We start from the raw sequence: 7,870 nt of genomic DNA, 5'->3' as shown, positions 1-7,870 counted from the left end.
TCTCTCTCTCTCTCTCTCTCTCTCTCTCTCTCTCTCTCTCTCTCTCTCTCTCTCTCGGTTTCTGACTCTCTCTCGGTGTCTGACTCTCTCTCTCTTTCTGTCTCTCTTTCTCCCGTTTCGTCTGTCAATGTCCTTGTCTGTTTCTTTCTTTGTCTTCTTTCTCCCCATCTATACCTCTCTCTCTCTCCCTTTACTCCCTTCTTCCCCCCCCCCCCCACTTTCTTTCTCTGTCTCTTTCTCTCCCTCTCTCAGTAATTCTCTGTATGCTTGCTAGGTATGAACCCTCAAAGTACAATACTAATTCAAAAAGAACCACATTGGGTGGTTAGGTTAACCCTCTCCAACACTTGTTTCGACCGAAAAGCTTCCACGGGGATAGCTGCTCACCACTCACCCCCTACACCCGACAAAATGTCCGGATGGTCAGGGAAGGGGTGGGTTGCACTTAGTTTTCAAATGTGAAAAGAAGAACAAAGTTATGTCTCTGCTCTGAGCGTTCTTGAGAAAAGCCATCTCTATTTATTGCTTAAATTACCAAGCACAGCATTGTGAGGTGTTTAATCAAAATTAATAACATTCATCCATCCCATTACAATTTTCTTTCGCTTACTATCTCATAATTCTACATACAAAAAAGTAATCTCTATTGATTTGTGTCTTAAGCAAAACCTACTTTTTAAAAAGATCGCATAGCTGAGAAGAAAGCGAGCTCATGGCTCAGATTTGAACTTTCTTTTTTGTGTGTGTTTTATTTCAGAGTGTATTTTGTGTGCCTTTGCTCGTTGACTCTCTTGACCTTAAGGGTCTTAGCATTCATATTTCATTCTGTCAGATATGCTTTTCTAGGCTGATTCCCTCCACATGTTCTACCTTCAATGAAGGGCCATTTGTGACCCTCTATCACGGTATGAGTCGGATGTCAGTCACCTCGCGCGGTTCTGCGCTAGGCCTTATTATACGTCCAGGGAGTGTCAGGTATCAGTGTGACTGTCACCTTAGTCACAGGCTCATAACTCAAAACGTTTTCGCTCTTTTCTAACACGGTTTTCACCACTGGATAGAGCATAACATACTCTTTAAGAAAATATAAAAATATAAAACTCATGCAAAGGTGACATGCGACTCATTCCGTGGTGGAGGGTCACATTTGTATTAACTTTCGTTTTAGAGGAGGAATTAGGGATGTGCAGAATCTGCCTCAACGCAACTGGCAGTGAATTAGTATGAGGAATAATCAGAGCAACATTAAATCAAGCAAAAGAAAACATCCATACAAAAACGAACAGGCTGACAAACACAGAAAAAGAAATAATAAACATAAAGAAAGACACAGAGAAAGAAAAAGGCCAAGAATGAAATACACAACAACAAAATATTAATAGTTAACATGCGCCTTGAGTCGCCTTGTGTGGTGAGATACGTGCGCGATATAAATCTTCGTAAATAAATAAATAAATAAATAAAAAATAAAAGAGAAATGAGAAAAAGAAAGAAAAATCCAAATAAAGAAGGAAAACCCTTCAAGTTCCAATGCAAAGCAAGCAAACAAGCAAAACAAATAGAACGAGAAAAATATATGAGTGAAGAAATAAAACGTTCCAGGAAGGCCTGTGTGACTATTCTATTCGCAGGAGTCGATTTTTACATTTTAACAAGGTAATGTTTAACTTTAGCGCTGTAAATTCAACGCTGACAATCCAACCGCATTTATAAGTTAAATTTAATACAAGTCACTTTTATTAAAGCAAAGAACAATTCTAGTGGAATCAATTGACGGAATGAGCTTTAAAATTGAGTAGAACTTAGCCATTTCTGTATTTGGTCGACAAAAGCGGCCGTCATATGTGTCTACTTTTGCAGAAACCGCATACGTTCGGTCGCCGCATTTGTCTCCCTTATCTTCTCAAAATGGCTACGCCGATGTTTTCCTTCTAGAACACAAGTAAATGACACGCATCTGTCATTCCGTAAAAGACTTATCTGAATAACAAATAAATAAGAGACTGATCACATCCAACGAACATTCCGCTATTTGTTTGGGTTTATTTGTTGCAGTCTCCTCATCATCATTCGTGTGTGCGCGCGCATGTGTGTGTGTGTGCGTGTGCGTGTGCGTGGGGTGGGGGGGGGGGGGGTTGGGGAGATGTATTTGTGCGCACCTGGCATCAGATTCGTAATCCGCACCTGATCCACACCTAGACATAGGCTTGACAATATTGCCATCATCATCTACAACGACATTTTGTATCCGTTGATTTATTGATTTTAATCAAAAAACGTATATATATATATATACAGACTGAGTCATAAATTACATTTTCTTGCACTTTCAAATCTGTTTCAAAATGTTAAAAATATTTTCCCCATTCCAAAGAGGATTATTTTACAGTAATCTGAACCACTGTTGGCCAAACCTCTTTAACGAATGGTGTCGCAACGGCACGCTCTTTCAGGAACAAAAAGTTAAAATGACAGCCCATGCCATCCTGAACTCAGATCAAAAACAAGTCGCGTAAGGCGAAAATACAACATTTAGTCAAGTAGCTGTCGAACTCACAGAATGAAACTGAACGCAATGCCATTTTTCAGCAAGACCGTATACTCGTAGCATCGTCAGTCCACCGCTCATGGCAAAGGCAGTGAAATTGACAAGAAGAGCGGGGTAGTAGTTGCGCTAAGAAGGATAGCACGCTTTTCTGTACCTCTCTTTGTTTTAACTTTCTGAGCGTGTTTTTAATCCAAACATATCATATCTATATGTTTTTGGAATCAGGAACCGACAAGGAATAAGATGAAAGTGTTTTTAAATTGATTTGGACAATTTAATTTTGATAATAATTTTTATATATTTAATTTTCAGAGCTTGTTTTTAATCCAAATATAACATATTTATATGTTTTTGGAATCAGAAAATGATGGAGAATAAGATGAACGTAAATTTGGATCGTTTTATAAATTTTTTTTTTTTTTACAATTTTCAGATTTTTAATGACCAAAGTCATTAATTAATTTTTAAGCCACCAAGCTGAAATGCAATACCGAAGTCCGGGCTTCGTCGAAGATTGCTTGACCAAAATTTCAATCAATTTGGTTGAAAAATGAGGGCGTGACAGTGCCGCCTCAACTTTCACGAAAAGCCGGATATGACGTCATCAAAGACATTTATCAAAAAAATGAAAAAAACGTTCGGGGATTTCATACCCAGGAACTCTCATGTCAAATTTCATAAAGATCGGTCCAGCAGTTTAGTCTGAATCGCTCTACACACACACACAGACACACACACGCACATACACCACGACCCTCGTCTCGATTCCCCCCTCGATGTTAAAACATTTAGTCATAACTTGACTAAATGTAATGAGTTACTTCCCTTCGGGTCTCATTCTATCCTTGACAGGATGCCTTGTTTTTACATTTAGTCAAGTTTTAACTAAATGTTTTAACATAGAGGGGGAATCGAGACGAGAGTCATGGTGTATGTGTGTGTGTGTGTGTGTATGTGTATGTGCATGTGTGTGTGTGTGTGTGTGTGTGTGTGTGTGTGTGTGTGTGGGTGTGTCTGTGTCTGTCTGTGCGTGTGTGTGTGTGTGTGTGTGTAGAGCAATTCAGACCAAACTACTGGACCGATCTTTATGAAATTTTACATGAGAGTTCCCGGACGGTTTTTTTCATTTTTTTCGATAAATACTTTTGATGACGTCATATCCGGCTTTTTGTAAAAGTTGAGGCGGCACTGTCACACCCTCATTTTTTAATCAAATTGATTGACATTTTTGTAAAGCAATCTTCGACGAAGGCAGGACTTCGGTATTGCATTTCAGCTTGGTGGCTCACAAATTAATTAATGACTTTAGTCATTAAAAATCCGTCGCGATATAACCTTCGTGGTTGAAAACGACGTTAAACACCAAATAAAGAAAGTCATTAAAAATCTGAAAATTGTAATTAAAATGTATTTTTTATAAAACGATCCAAATTTACGTTCGTCTTATTCTTCATTATTTTCTGATTCCAAAAACATATAAATATGTTATATTTGGATTAAAAACAAGCTCTGAAAATTAAAAATATAAAAGTTATGATTAAAATTAAATTTCCGAAATCGATTTAAAAACAATTTCATCCTATTCCTTGTCGGTTCCTGATTCCAAAAACATATAGATATGATATGTTTGGATTAAAAACACGCTCAGAACGTTAAAACGAAGAGAGGTACAGAAAAGCGTGCTATGCAGCACAGCGAAACCACTACTTTGCAAAGAAGGCTAGTAGGTCAAGTGCCAAGGGGAGGAACTGCAGGAGAAATAATCAGATACATAAATGGTTGAAATTTATAACATCACTATAGGGTGTGTGTACAATGTGTTTCAACTGTTTATCTGTGCAGTTAAAACTCAGATCTATAAAAAAAAAACAATGACATGTAAACAGAACAGAACATGTGTGTGCCCAAGCATTAGTTTGTCAATATATCTGCATGCATGTACTGCAGTGTTATTGTGTATCCTAATATGAATTTCTGTCATAATATTAATGACAACCTTAGTACCTACAGTCAGAATTCAACATTACCAAAGTAGGTGATCTTTCTTGCAGTAAAACAACTGTCTTGTTGGATTTCATACTCTGAATTTAAACCATTGAAAAGCACAGTTTACTATCAAAACTCATTAGCTGTAACCAATACAAGAAAAATGATATATCAATCACATAGGCCCCTGTATAAACAATAACATGTTGCATAGATCTGCACCTTATCGTACCTCTGCTATATTAATCCTAAACTGTTGTGATGCTATGAAGTGTTAATTAGAAGATAATCAATATCAAACTTAATTTGCTCAGAAATATACACACAACTATTTCAAATGAAATTCAAGCAGGTTTTTACTCACCAACACATCTCGTCATATGTCAGTACAAGTCTCCACTGGTTGCTCAGAAGGTTCAGGCCCTTTCCTTTTATGTGTAACCACAGGCGGAAGGTATCGTTCACTGGACCACCACTATCATAGACAAACAAGTACAGTGGTCGCCGGTTAATATGACCGCGGTTAATATGACCAGCCGCGTATTATGACCAATTTTACCCGGTCCGGAATTGTCCTTCTTTGTTATGTATTAGAAAAAGTCGCTTAATATGACCACAACGCCGCTTAATATGGCCACATTGTTTCGAGAAAATGGCAACAAGTTCACATCTTTTTCAGTTTGAAATCACTCGGGGGAAAAAAATACATACGATTTTTTGAAAAAGGCAAAAAGGCGTGCGATATTTTCTTTCTTTTTCGTGAATGAAACTAAAGTGATCAGTGATCAGTGCTCAGTGATCTCTAATGTCGCGATCATTATTCTCTCTCTTTTTTTCCCCGAGACAGAGCGTCATAAAAAAAGGCAAAAAAGGGTGCGATCTTTTCATTATTTCCCGTGAATAAATCTAAAGTGATCACGAACATTATTCTCTCTCTTTTTGGCAAACAGAGCACGAGCCAACCAATCTTTCAGTCTGATTCAAGAGGAAACAATGTCGAAACGAAAACGCCAAGATCGGACAGCCGAGGAAAAGCTAGAACTTATTGACAAATTTAAAGCTCTACCATCCTGTAGTATGCGTGAGAGTGCTGCACAGTTGGGCGTCAACAGAGGATTCTTGACAAACATTCTCAAGAATGAAGACAGCGTGAGGAAGGAGTTACATTTTCTTACAATTATTAATTACAAAAAAAATGTTTCGTTTTGCGATTTTTTTTAAGTCGTTTTCTCTAACATCGGTTAATATGACCAGCCGCTTATTATGACCATTTTATCCCGGTCCCAAAGTGGTCATATTAACCGGCGACCACTGTACTCGTTTCAGCTGTTTGTTCTTTTGCGACTCGTTCTGTCAATTTTTTGGCTGACAGCCTGTTCTTCACGGTCAAGGTTAATCCACTCAGATGCACATGTCAAAACTTTTGCCCACGAAACAATTGAAAATGGGGTCAGTTTTTTGTCAGTGTCTACATTCTGAAAATGTATAGTGCAGTTCGCTGCCATGATGATATGTCCCGCGGAAACTAACACAGCTAAATTCTCATTGGTTAAAAAGCTTTTCACTGCGGACGATTTTCCATGGGGAATAATCGTGGCTTCGGCAGGGAGATAACTGCCTCTTTAGTAAATTAATTCATTAATAAAATCAATACTAGCGTATACGCAGCTATTAGTGCGTGAACATTGATGAATTCTATTCTTTTAGTAGTTAGGTACCAGGTTCTGCAAAGTTCACATGGTACCCTTCTCCGTATAACCAGCTTGAACGATAGAGTTCTACGCCGTGTAGTCTATTTAGCATGCTGTCAGAGAGAAACTGGCGATAGCCGTGGAGCGATGATTATCAGAATGAGCCCATGCTTCCTGTGTAAATGATTCTACTCAGTATCTCAGATCTAGCCAGACACCGGCACGGTTGGCCTAGTGGAAATGCGTCCGCCCTGTGATCGGGAGGTCGTGGGTTCGAACCCCGGCCGGGTTATACCTAAGACTTTAAAATTGGCAATCTAGTGGCTGCTCCGCATTATGGGGTTAGTGCTAGGACTGGTTGGTCCGGTGTCAGAATAATGTGACTGGGTGAGACATGAAGCCTGCGACTTCTGTCTTGTGTGTGGCGCCCGTTATATGTCAAAGCAGCACCGCCCTGATATGGCCCTTTGTGGTCGGCTGGGCGTTAAGCAAACAAACAAACAAACAAACAAACAAACCTGGCCAGACTTTCACAAAGGATAAAACCATCCCTCCACTTGGACACATAGCAGAATGCACAGTCTCGGCACGGGTGCTTTTTGCCCACAGAGGGATTTTGTATGTGTTTGTTTTCGTTTGTCATTAAGTTATGCTGCAAATTAAAACTTGTGGCATACAGGACATCATTTCATACAAATCTCACTCTGCCCTGAAGGCTTCCAGGTTTTTGACTTTTGGGTACGTGGCGAAGTAGGGAACGACATTATCCCATGTTTGGTTTAAACAGTGTTTATCCAGTTACATAAATATAAAGTCATGGAGTCTGTGTAATTATAAAGGAGCACAACAAGATAATCTGATACATGTTTAAAGCCTAGCCAGATCTAGCTGAGATGGTGAGCCGAACTGTTTTCACGGAAAGGAGTGTGCAATTAAAATGAGTTCGCTGTTGCTTTACCTTCCCCGGAATATGATCCCTGCCCTCTAACGAGGTAAGGCGTGAGATGAGACATGAGGAATGACAGCAGAATGTTTCTCCGATGGAACGTAGCGTGTACGGCAATTCGCGTGTTATGGTGTTACAAATCGTATCTATGGACAGAGTCAGAAAGACAGACATGAACAAAGAAAAGTACACACGGTGGCATGGATTCCGACTAAACACAGACAGATAAACGAACAGACAAAAGGATTGAGAGAGAGAGAGAGAGAGAGAGAGAGAGAGAGAGAGAGAGAGAGAGAGAGAGAGAGAGAGAGAGAGAGAGAGAGACGGACGCTTTGACGCTTTGACACTTTATTGTCATTAGCTAATAAAAGCTTTATAGACAAGGTAAAACAACAATTTCTGCATCATTCATAAAAGGGGTAAAAGGACGAATGAACAAAACATTAATAACAACAAAAACATAGCAAACTAGTTTATGAGTACGAACAAACAAAGACACCGACACGAAAGCCATAGGTAAACAAAAATATCTAAGACTAAGGGTAAAAAGCAAGGTACACACAAAGGAAGAGAGAGAGAGAGAGAGAGAGAGAGAGAGAGAGAGAGAGAGAGAGAGAGAGAGAGAGAGCAGAGAGAGAGAGAGAGAGAGAGAGAGAGAGAGAGAGAGAGAGAGAGAGAGCATGACAATGACATTGACAT

This window comes from Littorina saxatilis, linkage group LG5, assembly GCF_037325665.1.
Source record: "Littorina saxatilis isolate snail1 linkage group LG5, US_GU_Lsax_2.0, whole genome shotgun sequence".
NCBI lineage: Eukaryota > Metazoa > Mollusca > Gastropoda > Littorinimorpha > Littorinidae > Littorina > Littorina saxatilis.
Note: the sequence above shows the minus strand (reverse complement) of the source record.